Below are 19405 nucleotides of genomic sequence, written 5' to 3'. Positions count from 1 at the left end.
AAGAATGTCATTTACAGACAGACGGAGCAGTAGATTCCCCATAGTTTTTATTTCTTGATAAAGCAATTCTTTAGATGCAATATCTGATTCGCATCATTATGGATAAAATATGCACCCCACAATTTTGAAAGCTTAGCCCATCTTTAGGCAATGGACGATACAGAGAAACATGCAAGAGCAAAGGCAAAGTGTAAAAAGGGGTATGCATATAAGAAGAAACGTGAAATACAAAGTCAAAAGTTTCAGTTCTCGAGGAAGTGATTGACTATAACATATCTGCATTGTTGTGCGTTACGTAAGATTGCATAAAACGGATTAATTTTGAAATGATGCAGTCGAGAAAAAGTGATTATAAACAATTACTATTTTTAGAAAAAGTGATTAAAAACAATTACTATTTTTAGAATAAAGAAGAAAAATGCCCAAATTAAAATGAGGAATTAGGAAGTTAATGCTAATATAGAAGATAATTTTGTTTTACATATTTTTACCTTAAATATTTACATAATAGGTATGTATATATTTACATTATATAATAGATGTGTAAATGTGTAAGATGCATAATGCATAATTCTAATTTTAATTTGAAATAGTCACTAAAAACTCCGTTTTAATTTAGTTATTTACCCTTTCCTCTTTTTTCGCTTGAAGTTTTAACAGAAATTATTTGAAATTCAACTCTTTCTGATATAAAATTTGCAATTTAAGTATATCAGGAAAAAAAATTATCACGTTTATTCCTACTTTACTGTAACAGTTTTTTTAAGTGAGATGAAGTGAGGATTCCTGGAACTGGCTTGGCAAGTAACAGCGAGATCTAAACAGTTCATGAAATCAACTCTGTATTGCGTTTCTCAACAAAAGGGAATTATTATCTGAATGCCACTTTTTAGTTAAGGAATTCAAAGTGTAGCACTATATCTAACAACTATCATTCGTCTGAATAATTGCTGTTTAAATATCGGTAAAAAATGAATTTCATTCCTAACCTAGATAATGATTGTGAAGTAAAACAAGGTCACTGAGAGATTGAAACAGAATGATTCGTGACTATCTCTTGGTCAGAGCTTTCTCACGCCCCCGCAATAAGGTTACAAGTTTGCTTTCTCATTTGGTCTATCTGCTAAAGAATTGTTTTCCAAAGGCTTAAGGCTGGAGATTGTTACATGTTTAACACCAATTTCTTTGCGATTAACATGTTTCTGATTATATCACAAGATATTATTTAGCTGGGTAGGAAGAATTCTTCAATGAAATCAATAATTTTTTTAATCATGAGGATAATGGTACGTTGAGAAATAATCATACGGTGAATACATTTTTTTCAATGTATTAGATATCATTAAAATATTTCAGTTCTGGAGAATTTGGAATAGCATAGAACACGTCTAAGTGAATTGATTACGTATGAGTAGTATACCAACAGTTCAAGCTTTGAAAGAAATGGGACTGCTCGATCTATTCACTGTATGCCGATGTCTGATGCAAATACAAGTCAATTTCACTTGCTGTACAGGTAAAGCCTTGTTCAAGGTAGATAGGGCCTCGCATGCTTTACTGCAACCAAGTACCTACACACTTGAAGAGGGTGACAGAGATCTAATAACATACAAGCACTTTCTTAAGGCAAGTTAAAGATTCATCAGCATGAAGGCTATGTTTTCATGATATCAAAATCCGGCTATTTAAAAATCAGTTCCTTTATAAAAAATTAGGGAATGATATGGAGGTAAACGCGGTAGCATGGCTGTCAGCTCGGAAACGAGAATAAATACTAACATGCATCCTGCGGAAAGGCAGATATTCCTTACTCTTTCAAGAATAAGTGTAATTTGAGCTGTTTATTCTTTGTTTAAAACAAACTGATTTAAGAGATTTTTTTAGATCATATCTAAAATTAAGAATTAGCCTAGATAGTTTATAACGGTATTTAGATGTTTTCCTAAGCATGTTAAGTTAGGTTAGTTCAGTATTGCAAAGCACGGGGGGGGGCTATCTGCCTAAGGGAAGAGATGCCTTCCTGAAGGACTTTGAGGAAAACTGGCTTGCATTCATCTTACAAACGGGGGGGGGCACGAAAACCGACCACCCTGTTCGTCTAGGTTCGAATACCGATCGAACTGTCTCTTAGTACAATATAGTGTAGGATAAAGCTACTGAACTTATTTGTACACCACTGATTATTCCTTATATGGAACCTTAGTTAGTGAATTCAGATAGAGGCTGTGCAAATAAAATGCAAAATAAGATACAACACAATCACAAATATTAGATTAATACATTCAGTTTTGTAAAATTACTCAAGAATACAATTCATTTTTTTACAATGATGTTATTTTAAAAATTTCAGATAATAACTACCAAAATAGTACGCCATTAACTTGCAAACATAAAACTATACGGTTTGATTAAAAAGCAAAGAATTATAAAAGAGTATATAATTAATACAGTTAGGAGAAAAATTTGATTGCAATACAAAAAGATTAATATATAGAGTTATGCAAGATTATTCAAAAAGTATAATCTCAGAATTTTACAGTTCGGCTATTCCTAGATTTTATATATTTGATACCAAATCATAATGTAACTAAGCTGAAGTACAGGGTGATAGGAAAATACTTGGTAAAAATGCAAAGCGACACAAAGGAGATCTAAACAAGTAGATTTTTTAATGGCATATGTATGTCAAAATGGTGCTTGAGGCGCTACAGGATGCGGTTGAGAGGAAGATAAAAGCGTTCAGCTGGTGTAAATTATCACTCCTCGTGTGGATTTCAAGCAGTACGAAAGCGAAGCTCGCCGAAAGAATTTTATGTATGGGACTGCAGATAAAACGCCGCAGCTTTTATAAGGTATTTCTCCCGCCTTCTTAGCGTGCCTTCGTGGTGTAGTGGTCTGCACGCTCAGCGCGTAATTGCGAGGTCCGCGGTTCGATTCCCGGCGAAGCCGTTGCTAATTGTTTCTCTTTCCTGCTTCCAAAAAATACCTAATGTCTCTATGCTTTTAAAAAGAGGTACAATAAACAAATTTCCATATACTTAGCAGTTGCTTCTTTTTCATCTCAATGCGATATATTTGAATATATATAACCAGTAAAATTAAATACAAGATTTCAAGCGCAATGCAATTTGATACGATTGTAATTAATTAAACGATTGATAAATTAATTTGCGGAAAATTAAGGAAACTGTTGAAGGTGGTGGACGATAATGTATCACCACCAGGATTTGGCGATTGTATCCCCTAATCTCCAGTCGCTCTTTAAAAAGGGGTATATAAGGCATCTTCTCCCTCCTTTCCATATGCATTCGTGGTGTAACTGGAAGTACGCTCGATACTTATTCGGGAAGTCCGGCGTTCGAATACCAATGAGAGCATTGCACATATTTCATGCTCCCGTACAGGAGGGAAAAAAAAAGAAAAAACCCTAATGGCTGTACAGAATAAATGTAGTTACAGTAAGAAAAATATAAAATGATGGAACACAAATACAGAAGTAAGTTTAATAAATTAAGGTCAAATAACACGCCGAACAAATACTAATTTAGGAGTCAAACAACATATTAATGAAATGATTAGGCATCTTAACGCCCATAATGTGAAATTCAACAATTAGCCTTTGAAACCGACGCGAGAGAAGAGCTACAGTGCGCGAAATTCATTCTAACTGGGACATTATCATTTCAAAGGCCGACAAAGGTGGCCAGATAGTCGTCATGGACAAGAACACTTACATCAATGGTGTCACCAAACTCTTTCACGAAGGACCATATAATCCGATCCTTGAACACCCTTCACGTTCGGACCTCTGAAAAATAAAAACTGTGATCAAACCTTCACAAATCCTTTCTACCTACTTAAGACAGTTGCTTCTCCCGTCTCTTGCGAATTGAGTCAGATTATATGCTCTTCCCAAAATTCCTAAAAGTGGTATTCCTTTCCGCCTTATTGTATCAAATTTAGGCACTGCCTCGTACCCGTTAGCTATATATTTAGTTTCTAGATTTTCAACTCTATTAGATAATAACATTTACATCATAAAAAATACAACAGTCTGTAAAAAAGTTGAAAGCATTTCTCCTGGAAATTTAATCATGGTATCTTTTGATGTAAAATCATTATTCACCAATGTTCCAGTGGAGGGTGCATTAAGATGTCTAGAAACCAGACTTCGTGAATTTCATTTCTCCTGCATCGAAATTCATGAGCTAATTTCTCTCACTCAACTCTGTTTGAAACAAACGCATTTTATTTTCCAAAATAAGTATTATAAGCAAACTGATGGATTAGCCATTACAATTTTATAATTCTGCCCTCTTAATCCAATTCTGGCTGATATCTAAACGCATTATTATAAATCAAAATTATTTGAAACTTTAAAATTTTCTGTATGGTTCCGCTAATGGAAGATACTTTTACCCTATTTGACGGTAATAAAGATAATTTAAATAAAGTTCTTTCAATAATGAATTCCATTGATTCTGCTATTCAATTCACTTTTGAACTTGAGACATGCAATTCTCTTCCATTCCTCGACATTTTGGTCACACGTAACACATCTAAATTCAGTACTACGGTTTACCGTAAACCTGCATTAGTTTCCCTACCACCACAATACAAATCATGTCATCTGACTAACAAGAGTTAGCTTCATTTTATTCCTTTGTTTTCCGTGAACTTCAAGTTTGCTCCTCCAAACTGGCCCTTGATAAAGAATTAAATTATTTAAAAGCAGTTGCTATTGGCAGGGGCTTTTTGCCCACCATTATTAACCAAACAGTTAGAAAATTCTCATCTCAACACACCAAAAGGTAATTCTTGTTTTAGGAGTTTATAGGAATTCTGTTATCATTCCTTTCTTTCCATCAATTAGCTATAAAATTGCACTTATTTTACAGAAATTTAACTTTCGGGTCATTTATTCTTCTATCAATAAAATTCTGAGTTCCATACTTAAGAACCCCATTCCGGATATGAATTCCTGGGGTATTTACAGTATTCCTTTCCAGTGTGGTTTAATTTACATTGGTCAAACTAAGAAAGCCTTACAATTTCGTGTTGAGGAATATGAGGCATATGTTAGGAAAAAAAGAAACATAGAAATCCCCTGTTGCCCAACATTGTTGGTCCGAATGTCACACTTTCCATTTTTCTGCAGCCAAAATTATTTAGGAAACATCTTCCATTGGTGAATTAGATTTTCTAGAGGCGTTTCACATTCAAAAAAATCTTTCTGTTCTAGTTAACGACCCTAATTCCAATCCATCTCTACATTCAGCCTTTAAGGAAATTGGGTTTTAGTTTTCTTGTTTCATCAATAAATGGCACCAGTAGCTTAACTCTTGTAAAGCGATTCTTATCTTATAATTATGACGTCCATTCGCAATTTCGCAGTCGAGGTTGATGGTTCGGTAAAACCATCGAAACTAGTCCTGTGAAAATTTGCAAATATAACGCTGATTTTTGTTGTTTGACTCCTAAATTAAGATTAAAAGAAATCAAAATAGAGAGGATTTAATTTTTTTAGGTCCAATTAAGTGTTTTTTTTTTTTTTTTTTTTTTAGTTTAGTTGTATAATGTAAAATAAAAGGCTTCAAGAAAAGCGAAGCTCTGCCGGAAAAATTAGATTAAGGGGGAAAGTCTATTTAACACTGAGATAAATGGTTGTTTCGCTAAATTGGCGAGATATCGCCAAGATGGCGATGGTTTTAGAGACTAATTCTGTCACCTAATTTGGCGAAAAATCTCCATCAGTGATCCTTATATATAGCTGTAACCGTATTCGGCCCTTATATGTAACCTTTAACCGTATGCATCTTCCAGTAATTTCGAGAAATGGCATGTACTAGAGATTTCTCTGCGACTGGGGGGGGAGAGGAATATAAGACTGAAGAGAGCATCAGTTCTCAGAATACTCCCAATTCTGCCTGCAGCTTAATTCTATTTTCACAGTAATTCTCCCAAATTTCACCTATCGATGAAATTGAGGAGAACATTCTTAAGTGTGTCATCTGTATTCACTTCTTTTTTTTTTACCTATAATGTTAATTCTAGTAGCGCAACAACGCTTATATTAATATTACCGCCAACTGCTCTACAGCGTAAACCAATTTGCAGGTGAAGGCCTGAGAAACCGCCAAAGTCAACAGTCAACAACGGTCAGTTCTCAGTTTTTCAGTTCATAGTAGACTTCGGAGTATTGAGACATCTCAGTGCGAGCTTCGCTCTTTAGAGACGCTTTGCATTATGTTGTTTCTAACGTTATTTGTAATTTGAAGTGGCAACTCCTGATTGTGCTCTGTTATACTGAGAAGAGCAGAACGAATACTTTTGGGAAAAGCATCAGAACTGTAAAGCGTTTCTTTTGGGAAAATAAATTCTATCAAGCTATCATTGGTTTTGTGTGCATTCAATCCATTACGATACTATACGCATGCAACAATATGATATGATGTCCTAATATTTGGATTAACGGTTGCATCTTTGGCTATCTTGTTACCTTCTATCCCGATGTGAGCATTGACCGAATTAAGTCAAACTGATCCTTGACCTTTTTTTATGTAGTAACGTGATATTTTGGACTAATTAATTTTTACTTTTACCACAGATGTTTGCCAGAATATTGAAATTAATGCCCGTGGGAATTATTACTGGATAACCCAATTTCACCTCCCATTTAACATTTAATTTCTCTCTTCATGGACAATAGTTCAGCATGGAATGCGGAATTGCTTTTCTTACTTTTACAGACCAGCAATGAATTGGATTATTCTTTTTATGGGTTCAAAAAGCAAATGCAGTTCCTGTGTATGTTTTAGATCCATCAGTGAAGATGCTGATGGTATTTCATATGGTTGCACCGTGAAGTTTTCTAAGTGAAAAGTTCCTGGATGGGCTCTATAATTAAGCGTCTCGTCAAAACCTCTTGTTGTAACTATTCTTTATTGAATTTGGATCTCCAAATTCAAGAAAGAATGCTGGCTAAATTGAACAACGCCAGATTTGGGGAGGTTCTAAAAGCCTTTGTAATCTGAAGAGCAAAGTGGCGCTATCTGCTTAACAGATGCCTTTGCAAATTGAACTAGATTTCATATTTCTTGGACCAGAGCCTAGGCTGTATGATATATTACAGGAACAATGACAATTTCATACCACGATTTAAGAAGATTTGTAAGGTTACTCAAAGTTTTGGATGTGGCCATGCCATATCCACGTGTGTCCTTCATTTATGTATCTTATCATGCGCGTTTTCATGATAGGCTGACTAGATATTTTAAACTCAAATATTTACTCAAAGAGGCATGAAAATTTACTAAACATTGGCATTAAATTTTTTTCTAATTTCAGAGCGTAGTTTTACAACGAAGTTCAAATTATCTAAAACTCTATCAATCCCCACAATCAACGGCAATATCACTAGTTATTTATTATGTATAGCTTTCTAGGACCAGGAAACTATGAAAACTAAACTTTCTAGGACCAGGACTATATTATGAATTACTAGCTGAGATCAGTAGTTCATAACTAGTATTGTAAGTATTATAAGTCCAAAATAAGAGTATTATGTGGCACCTGAATCAAAACAAAACAATGAATTTTCCAAGATCAAAATTCTTGCGCACTGTATCTATTATTATAAACATTGGCATTAATTTTTTTTCTAATTTCAGAGCGTAGTTTTACAACGAAGTTCAAATTATCTAAAACTCTATCAATCCCCACAATCAACGGCAATATCACTAGTTATTTATTATGTATAGCTTTCTAGGACCAGGAAACTATGAAAACTAAACTTTCTAGGACCAGGACTATATTATGAATTACTAGCTGAGATCAGTAGTTCATAACTAGTATTGTAAGTATTATAAGTCCAAAATAAGAGTAATATGTGGCACCTGAATCAAAACAAAACAATGAATTTTCCAAGATCAAAATTCTTGCGCACTGTATCTATTATTATCTGAACTTTCCATAATGGAATAATGTAATTTAAGATAATTTATTAGCAACTTGAACAGATCTCCAGCTTTTCTATCTAAAACATTAACTATACACCTTATAATCACTTGAAATTCATCTTGTAACAAGTCTAACATTTTGTATTTCTATATGCAAATGATATAAATGTGTTTTTTAATTCCTAAGTAAAAAAGGAATTTTTTCTATTTCAAACTTTTTTTTTTTTTGTAGTTGAAAACTCGGATTCCCAGAAAGTCTGTTCACTTGTGAAGGTAACTTGTTGTAAATTATATCGTTTTCAAACATTCTTTTATCTTAACGAGTATGTTATTTGCCTAATGTGAAGAAAGCTAAATACAAAAATCGATTAAAATCATTTCTAGTATGGGAGTTCCTCTTTAAAACATGAAATCAAATTTTCAAAAGATCTTAAGAGTCAAAAACGAAATACACTCTTTTGATTTTTTTATATTAAGAGTTTAACTGTTTTATAAAATGTATTTTGAATGTTAATAGCTTCAATGTTGACTTGCTTTTTTTTGATATTTTGAAAAAATTGAAAACTAAAAGTTTTTAGTATTACTGTATTTTCTTAAATTTTTTTAATTTTAAATATGAAATTCCCATTTATAGTTCCTGAATTTTTCTCTTGAATTTATAAAAGTTCCGCGGTTAAATTAAGTTGCGACATGCATGGATACATACATACGCATATATAGTATATGTGTATATGAAACAGCATGGATGAATAACAAAATTCTTAACTCTTTTTTTTCCTTCATATTTAAAAGGAAAGGAATTGCTGTTAATAACACTAAAGTGCTAACATTTTTCGGACACAAATGAAGCAAACCAGAAAGTTACATTGTCTTAATGAAATAAAATACACTCATGTCCAAAATTATGTTTACATGCATAAATTCACGGATTTCTCAGAGACTATGACTTATAATTTAATGAATTTTGGTGGAATCATACATAACATGATGACACATAAATGCAAAAGAAAAAATTGAAGATCACCTCATATGATATAAAATTGTAGCATGAAACAATAAAAATGGTAATAAAGTGTGACAAAAAGAGTTAAGAAAAAAAGGAATGATTCAGAAAAAGAATTAAGTCTTATGAATTTAATATGGAATATGATCTCCCCTGACTTGTACACACATATCACAACGTGTTTTAAGGCTGGAAATAACGTTGTTAACCACAGTTTGGGGAATTAATCTCCACTCTTCCAGCAATGCCGACTTCAGAGCATTTACATCTCTAGGAGGAGGATGTATACGTGCAATTGCTCTTCCAAGGTAGTCCCATAAGTTCTCTATCGGGTTAAGGTCAGGAGAGTTTGGTGGCCAAGGTATTCGCTTAATGTCTTCACTTTCAAGGAATTCATCAACGAGGTTTGCTCGATGTGGACGGGCATTATCATCCATAAATAAAAAGTCAGCTCCATATGCATTCCTGAAAAGTCTTACATAAGGATCTAAGACCTCATCGCGATATATCTGGCCTGTCACAGATCCGCTGCTGAACACGTGTAGGGGCGTACGTCCATCGATCATTATTCCACCCCATACCATCACACCTCCACTACCGAAACGGTCACGTTCCACAATGTTCGAGGTATCATTTCATGTTCCTGACTCCCTCCAGATGTAAACATGTTTAGAATCACCAGTTAAACTAAACCGCGACTCATCAGTAAAGAGAACATGAGACCATTGATGTTCAGTCCAGTTTTGATGTTCTTTACACCAGTTAAAGCGATCTCTCTTTTTCTGTGAAGACAGTAAAACACATACCCTTGGCTTTCTGGCATAGAGGCCTTTTTCATTAAGCCTTCTGTATATTGTTTGCCGTGATGCAACAGTTCCAGTGGCGGCTGCAAGCTCTGAACGTAACTGGCGAGTAGTAGCCTTTCTGTTACGACGGGCAGTTAATGCCAGATACCAATCTTCAGAAGCAGTTGTCATTCGTTTCCGACCTTGTCCAGGCCTCCTTACAACACTTCCATCATTTTGAAACTGTTTCCATAGCTTAGAGACTGTCTGTCTGGAAATATTCAGACATGTGGCTGTTTCCATGATTGACTGCTCTGCTTCTAAACGGCCGATAATTCGCCACTTTACAGATTCTTCCAAATGATACTTTGAAGCCATAACAAACCGCTTTGAGTCCCTACACACTGAAATCAAACGCTATGTTGCAGAAATTCACTCAAATATTCAGTTTGCGCAAAGCGCTTGATTCATCCTTGGATGATGTAACGCCTAGATTTGCATATCACAAACCGTTTGATTACTTTTGATTGGATAATGCTAATTAGGCTTGGTTTTCACACATTCCCTGCAAATACGGATCACATTGCTTCGATATTTCATTGAATATCATCATTTTTGGGTATGTAAAGATAATTTTGGACATGAGTGTATTTGTAATTTATTAACACTTCAAAAAATAAATGTGAGCTCAGCCCCATAATGGTCTTATGCTTCCCTTTATTACCTCATTAATTCAAGGCATTCATAGTTAATTCACTATTTCATGGCTCGGGAGGGTTCCTCTTTAAACAGTATGTAACTAATAAGACCTTTCAAAACTAGACAACACATTTGCAAAGAAATTTTTTGCATCACGCGGAGGAGCTTAACGGTCTACTGAAAAGCACTCTTTCTGTCTCTAAACTTCAAAACAACTATTTACAATAACACGCCAAGCCTCTGCTTTGGGAATTATGATAAGCCATTGAAGAAGCTGCATATCCAGGGCTAAATGTTAACCCCAAACTAAAATTTAAAACGGAAGAGGGGGGGATAAGATCGATTAACGATAATTAACGCCATCAATCTTTGTAACCTGTTTTGAGACCACTTCCCCCCTTACCCACAGATCTTCAACGTTAATTACTTCCCATTAGCTTGGAACGGGAATGTTAAATAGGTGCTCTCAATACTCCTCCCTCCCCTTCGTTTGGTTCCCTCTTTTCATTATCATCAATGTTCATCAGTTTGATGATAAAATTCAGAGGATAACTGACTGAAGTCCGTATACAGATTTTTAGAATATGAAATTAACATTTCCGCACGAATTCGATATAAATATAGAGAGAAAACTTAATATGAGTATGCTTTTGAGTAACCAATATCAAGGCACATACATAACTAATAATGGAAAATTATTTAAGCATGACTAGAAAGTATCGTTTCATTAAACTTAAATTAGAAAAACGCACTAAATATCAATATCATTGGGGTATTAAGCACTAGCGCTGAAGCTTGGTAACAAACTATACGTAATTAAATCATAAGCATAAAAAGCATATGCATCAGGAATCAACAGTTTGCATAAAAAGTTGAAAATTTACTCAATACAGTGATAAATAGCAATATATTGCCTATATTATAAACTAAGCAACTCCTAAAATCGCATATTATATCTGTAAAGTTATTTTTTACTGGATACATATGAATGGATTAGTAGAAATCCATGTAGCAGGCTTTTCGTGGACGTGCCTAATCACTAATAAATGGGATTATCTCATTTCAAATCCCTATTCAAAGTCTTTCAAAAACACAGGACAAGTAAATACCTCTTAAACCAGCAGTTCTCAATCTTTTTTGCTCCGTGCACCCCTTTTACCATTACTAGAAGATCATTTCCTCCCCTCCATTCCAAAGCTTGAAAAATACGTATATACATTTATTTAGATTTAGATTACCTTTCTAACGTGTTTTATAAATTAAACAATAAAAAGTATAGAGAATGTTGGTAAATATCAAAATTTTAATACAAGCAAGTTTTTTATACTCATAAGTTAAAACTAAATAATTAGCAGCTAAATAAAAGTCTGATCGCATTCCCTCCTTAAACTATGAGCCTTTCTGCTTGAAAATCCCTTTCTTAAACAGTTCGTTGTAGAATAAACTCCTATTTAAGAAATAAATTATTATATAAGGTAGGATAATAAATTTTCAGATTAAAGCAGCTTTAGTCGCGTAACAACTTATGGTGAAAATCATACGAAGTTTAAACTTTTGCATGGGTTCTAGTACAAAGAACTTTCTTAAGAAAAATATTTTAGAGAAAATATTCGGCCCATAATCTACAAATAAGACTCGAAGAAAAAGTGCAAAAATTAGATGTCTTAAACCACTTTCACCCAATGTGAAAATGCTGGTTTTAGAGGAAGCGCAAAATTTCATTTCCTGAGAAATAAAATTAGGGATTTTAGCATTTCTACGAATGAAAACATAAAATTTATATCTTTTCATAAACTTTTATGTGTGTAAAAGGAATATTTTAGAAATCTGGAATAAAAAATTGAACAAAGTAGGTACTCAGCTTACATCTTCCAAGTTTGGATTAAGCATATTTCGAGTAAAATTGATAGTACAGCTGTAGAAATATACTTATTCATATTCTCTGCTCTCCTAAGAGATCCATAATAAATTAAGTATCGCTTATTTTTACTATAAATTGTCTTGGAACAGTTATAGTTTAAAAAGCTACTTTACATGATTTATTTCTCAAAACGCAATTAACAGTTTAAAAGTTACCCTTAATTTATACCTCTATTTTTTTACCTCTAATTTCTTTTAAAAAATCTTGAGGATAAGCCTCGGATAGCCCCTCTATCGTCTACAATATTTTGTTTTTCATTTTGGAGGTGTGAAAGCAGCTGAAAGAATACAGTACTTACCATATCATACAGTGAGACCGAATTTTTATAATCTGTCTAAAGAAGCATATTTCTGTGTTTAGCACATCTTATTTACTGTCACTGTCGATACCAGTCTTATGTCGATACGAGTCTCACCCGACTACAATGGATTTTATACTTAATCGTTAAATTCGCGCTACTGTGTTGCCAAGCAATTGTATGTACCTATTTCTAATCATTCACATGTCTGACTTTCATTTGCTTTTTTTTTTTTTTTTTTTTTTTTTTTTTGTGTGTGTGTGTGTGTGTAAAAAAGTGCGAGTTATACTACAGAATACTGTAGTGAATCCTCCAATCACTTAGAAACACTTATTATAGGTCCATAAGGTGAAAATTTATGCCTCCTCTCTCTTTTCTTTTGTTAGCTTTCTAAGAAAATATCTTCGTCATCACCTGGATTTGGTCGCATCTCCTTGGCTGCTCTGATGAAGAAGAAAATATATATCTTTTTTATATTTCCCTGCTTCTGCTCTCGTGGTGTAAGTCGTAGCACATCCATATAGCAAATGGAAGATTAGTGGTTTGAATCTCGGTGAAGGCGAAGCTGATTTTTAATGATTCTCAGTTCTAAAATGCCTAAACTCTTGAAACCACTTCGAAATATGCATCGATATGTGTTCAGAAAACTTAAACGTTTTTCATATTTATTCCTTAACTCAGTTTTTCTCGTATTATTTAAAATTTTATTTCTACTCTTTTAACTTTGCGGATATTTATTTTTTAGATTCTGTTGTTTTCATCATTGCTTATCAGTTGGAACAATTTTGTTCTTTTCTGTTTCGACAAGGTAATTTGTAAACTTTTATGTTACCCTGTGAACACTTTTTGGAAGGAACATCCTTAAATTTTATTTCCTGTGTTTTCAAAACCTAATCAATTCTTATTGCCTGGAATTTCGGGGATTATTGTTCATTTTCTAATTTTGGTGTTTGTTTATCGCTTTATATTTCTGCTACGTAGCGGAAAAAGTATAGCTTATCAGATGCATTCTTCAAGGCCTCTTTCATTATTTTAAATACTTTTTGAGGTTTCTTAGTTGTTTTTTTTTCGGGGGGGGAATCTTTTTTATTTTTAAATTTGTTTTCATACTGTAGACAATTTGCCTTTCTTGGAATTAATATTAATGCCGTCTTTAGATGTTTCGAGAAGCTTCAATGCTGATGTTATTTTTAGATACTTTAATATTAATTTTGTTTTGCTCTGCATGTTAATTTGTGATAATGTTAAGAATTAATTATTATATAATTGGTTACATTATATGTAATTCTTCTTGTATGCACTTTTTTAAGCTTCATATCCAGTTGTTACAGGGCTTTTAATTTGTCCATGTCCTAAATATCAAGACTACCACTTCTGCGAGCGATTAAAATTTTCAAAATTTTCTGTGTTCTTAGGAAGCACAGGTTACTTTCCTTCTCTCCCTATGGACGCGGTTTCTTTAGCTGCCAGATGTGCTCTTCTGCAATTGAGTCTTTTTTTCAGCTTTAAGCCATCTTTTGCTAAGGGCCTAGTCTTCCTTAAGTGCGTTTGCGGTTGATAATACACTAGTTCTGTCGTCTAAAATGCTAAAGTGAGAAAATAACACCGTATCGATAATTGGAGAATTTCCCATTTACGGTCTAACGAAGTAAACCTTGGTGTGCTGAATTCGTGCGGAGCGTCTGCCCTTCATTGACAGAGGATTGGAAGAAATCTTGCAATGCAATCTCGATGCCACGCGAACGAAATGCTTGGATGCGACAAGAACTCCATGCTCCATAGATGAAAATTCTCTCGCATCCTTCTGTCCTCAGCTTAAGACATTTTTCCCAGGATACCCAATAGTTCCACAGAAATTCCTGCGTAATCTTCTAATATCTAGATCAACACTGTGTTTTTAGTTAATTAAGCTAGTTCACTTCTTTAGCAGAATTATCTTAAGTTAAATTTATCAGATACTGATTTCGGACGACATTCAGCAGCCAATACCTAAGAAGTTAAATTATTCATATACAGAAAATACGCGTAACTCGGGTTGCCTGATCTCTAATATAAAATAGGAGGTCACTTTGCACTTCCACCCCAAAAATGTTCCCCGAATGCCCAAGTATAAATTTATTTACAGTAAATCTATTGCATTATAAAAAACATTTTAAGAGTAACAAAGATAATATAAAGAAATATTTTTGTATATTTTCTTATTCACAAAAAAAAAAAAAAAAAAAAAAAAAAAAAAAAAAACACGTTTATCAGTATTTCTTGTCACTTACTTATACACTGTGGCATATAAACATGTTTCAGATTCACTATTTACTATCATCAAAAGAGTGAGACTCTACATGAGTCTCCTCTTTTTGGTAACATATACAAAGTCAAGGCTCTAAACAGAACTAAGAGATTTATCGCTATGTCTAGTTAAGCAAGCAGAAACGTAAGAAGGGTGTAAAAGACCATTTTATTAAGAACTCTCCAAATAAATTGAACGGATGATAGTTCTGGTGCTTACAAACAAGCCAGCATTTATGGCGTAAGCTCAAAAGTATAATTTTAAATTAAAACTAATTCTAAACAGAAAATTTACCAAAAGCTACGCAGGTATAATTAACATGCAAGTTTACTGAAACCTACACCTGCGTAATGGCACTATTTGCAAAGATTAAAACAACGCTAACAGACAAGAATGCTATTGTAGAATTTCGACCAGTAACGTGGACTTCAACAGGCGGAGCACGTTCTGACTAAAGCAATCACAAACCCTCACTTAGATGCACGAGAGCTAAAATTTGCATTCTGGCAGGAAAACGGAAAGGAAGAAGTGACAGTATACATTCGGAACATAAAATAACTGATGAATTTAAATAAATAAACACTTTACAATCATCACATTGTCCATAATTTGTACAGATTTGAAGTTGACTTTGAAGTTTCACTGCATCAGCATTTATAAGGTATTTCTCTTGCCTTTTTAGCATGCATGCGTGGTGTAATGGTCAGCACACTAGACGCATATTTGAGAGGTCCGCGGTTCGAGTCTCGGCGAGGGCATTGCTCATTTTTCATCTCTCCTGCTACGAAATAACCTAATGACTCTACAGTGGTGCCCGAACTAAAAGGTGATGAATGACGATTCTTCACCTCCAGGATTTGGCGTTTGGGTTGCCTAACTCCCAGTCGCCCTTTAAAAGGGGGAATATATAAGGTATTTCTCCCGCCTTGTTAGCATGCCTTCGTGTTGTAGTGGTCAGCACGCTCGACGTGTATTCGAGAGGTCCGTGGTTCGAGTCCCGGCGACTCGAACCACGGGCATTGCTCATTTTTTATCTCTCCTGCTACGAAGTAATCTAATGCCTTTACACATTAAGTATATTTATGGTGTCTGTCCGAAGATATTTCACTCTTGAAAATTCTCTTTCACATTCTGCATTTCAGTTCAATATGGAATAAAAGGTAAGAAGCTATTATTATTATTATTATTATTATTATTATTTTAAGTTTGTAGAAGAAACATTTTTAAAAATGAGTTTTCTTCATTTGATGAGACTTGGCTTCAGCTTCTCGAAAGACACTTTCTTTATTTAATCAAACAATATTTCACATAAAATTCATCCATTTTAAATTCCTCAATTTTTTTAACTTCATAATAAGCAAAAAATAATATACTAAGTGAAGGAAGTTCACCTGCAAAGAAAAACATCGTAAAGATTGGAGTTAATCAAATCATATCTTTTAGTATGCCACTTTAATGCTGTCTAAGAACAGAAAAAAAAAAGAAAAAAAAAAAAAAGATTTTCATATTGCTGCCACTTATATGAAGCCAAACATAGCTTTGATTGCAAAACGTCAAACAACTTATCCTCTGTTCTATTGCTTACTTTATTATTTAATCTCTCATTAGCTTGCATGCTTGAGTAAAGAAAAATTCCTTTATTTGCTAAAACTTTAATAGTATCAGCCGAGAATTTCATTGTGTAGTTGGTTACATCAGTGTGTAGTTTGTGTGTAGTAGTTAACTGTATGGCACATACTGATTGATAGTGAGCTTCATATAGCTAAGTTTGAATCTCCATTCTCTTCTTGAAATGCAACCCACCCCATTGTACAATTATCATCACTTAAACCTTTTAAATAACTGGTTATTGGGACTCAGTTCCTTAAAAGTCTTTCAAGAGCACGTGATAAGCGTCACCTTGTTTGAATATACCTCAAAATTTCCAGATATTGCATGTCAACAAAATTCCAGAACTCGTTTAATGGAATTACAGTTGCGTAACTGCTAAAGCGAGAAAATACTTAAGTTATCTATACCTTTTATCAGGCTTGATGCTGCATATTTGAATGCATTATGAATAATATCTGTCAAATGGTTACCAGGAAGAAGATATTTCTTCAGATCATATTTAAATTTAATTAACACACTATTATGTTTACCATAAATAGCACTAGGATTGCCTGATGTGAAGACTTATACCCTTTTAAGATTTAGATTGAATGGACAATTTTTCTTTGAACATTTTAGCAAAATCACGGAGTTTTTCTCCGATTGTCCTCCTAAAATTCTGACAGTCCGCTAGTCTACGCTTAATAAAATACAGTAGAACTTCAGTTATCCGAATCAATTGGGACCGGACACTATTCGGATACTAAAAAATTCGGATAGTTGGATTTTTTACGAAGAAAAGGTCTACGTACACTTCATTTAATTACTGTATGTATTTTATGCTGAAAAGGAGAGAAAAAAATTATTTTTAAAGAAATTAATTAATTAAACGAATTAATAAATTAATTCATTAATTAAAATGAAAAGGGAACACTTTTACGTACATGTTATATAGCATATTGCAGAGTATTTATAAGTGCTGAAAATCATTGCTTGCTGAACATCTCGGTCAAAGTAAGCTATTTGACTGTCTTCATCCGTGTTCTCGGACTGCCAAGTCACGCATCTGCTTGACAATGACAAGTTGCATGTGACTACACTCTTAATTTTTTCTTAAATTCTAATAGCGATTTGGATAATCAGCGATTCGGATAGTTGACGTTCGGATAAGTGGAGTTGTATTGTATTTCAAAAGACTCGGAAAGCACTTTATGTTATACCTCTTTGATGCATCAGTAGCTGCACAAAAGAAAAAAAAAATCCATTATCTTTAATTTATTGTATATGGGCTTTAACTGAATGGAATGCGAGAATATTAACACAAAAAACTTTTCTCTTTGTTTTTCCCCACTTAATCTGATTTGCAACTTCAGCATTTGTATATAGGCCCACCAGTGGCCGAGCGTTCACGAAGGCACTCCTTCTCTTAAGTAGATAAATTGCGTAATCTAATAATCCTATCCAGAATTTGTATACAGAGCCTTAGACACTTGGAACGAACATTTGTAGCTGTTATAATTATTGTAATATATACACATATATTACATACAATAAATATAATCATAAAATAAAAAACACAGTTACATAAAAACACAGTTACAAAAACTACAAATGCTTTGCACAGCTAATGTTTTTTCTTCTAGTAAAACATCCTGTATGGAAAAATCTCTCCAACCTTTTCGGAATATAAACATTTTTAAATTTTCCTCGTCTTTGTGTGTTCAACAAAGTCACTCTTCAATTTGTTAGAAATCTCGATAACAGTAAATTTAAACCACACGTAGTATACGATATGTAATGGTGCTTTAGAAACATAAGTGAATTTTTCCTCCAATAGTTCAAAATAACTAGAATGGCTTTTAGGCATTATTTATGATACAGATTGTATTTATGGGTATTTGTGCTTCTAAATTACTAAACATTGCCAAAATGTTAAATATGTGTTTGACAGAACCATGCTCGCACAAAACGATCATCCGCTAGTCTTTCTCATTAACAGAAAACTTTAAAACATATGGCGGAATGTGACGTCGAAAAGTGAGCGAGTTAGATGCATAAAATTAGTAATGCTATCGATATAATATTGAGAGCAATTCAGTGTCGCCATTAGTATTAATATCTTTCATAGTATTTCGTAATGAAAGTTTTCACAGACTGAATAATTTTAAGCCACTGAGGGAGGAAAAAAACGCGTCCGGCTTACCTACAAAGAGGAGTATCAGTATTGCTCCTTCATCAAGATGATAAGGCAAAAAGGCGGACGTCTGGTAATCCTATCTGTAACCTAGATCTTTCAGAATATTTTTGATTTGAGAAGAAAAAAGTCAGTTAGCACTGGAGAAAGATTTTCAATAAAATCAAGCGAAAACGAAAGTGCGAACTTTTTAATCTCTTGGTGTAGATGACACTGGCTTTATTTTGGCCTACAGTCATCAGAAATAGCTATTACCTAAAACTGAATGCCATTTATTAAAATTGCTAAGATGTCGTGATGGCTACGATAATCTGTTACTAAACATCATTCGTAAAGTTTAAGATTATTTTTAAAGTTATCATGAATTTTTAATTTCACCACGTATAGGTATGGATACAGAAGATTTGGCTAGACGTAACTGTCACAACAGAGTGCTTTTTTGCCTTTTGAGTGATCATTTCACAATATAATAAATGTTTTATTTATTCTAAGGGAAGAGTATTCAGATCTTTTATTAAGAATATCAGCCTCCTAAGTTTTTAACGAGTAAGTTTTTTTGTATGAATAAACCCCTATTTTTTTAATTACTAAAATACAAAGCAACTCCCCTTCCTCCAGATTAAAAAGGCTAAAATAAATATGTTAAGTCCTTAACTTAACGTGTTACATA

Source organism: Stegodyphus dumicola, chromosome X1, assembly GCF_044657685.1.
Source record: "Stegodyphus dumicola isolate Sdum_Otavi_A_Nest chromosome X1, ASM4465768v1".
NCBI lineage: Eukaryota > Metazoa > Arthropoda > Arachnida > Araneae > Eresidae > Stegodyphus > Stegodyphus dumicola.
Note: the sequence above shows the minus strand (reverse complement) of the source record.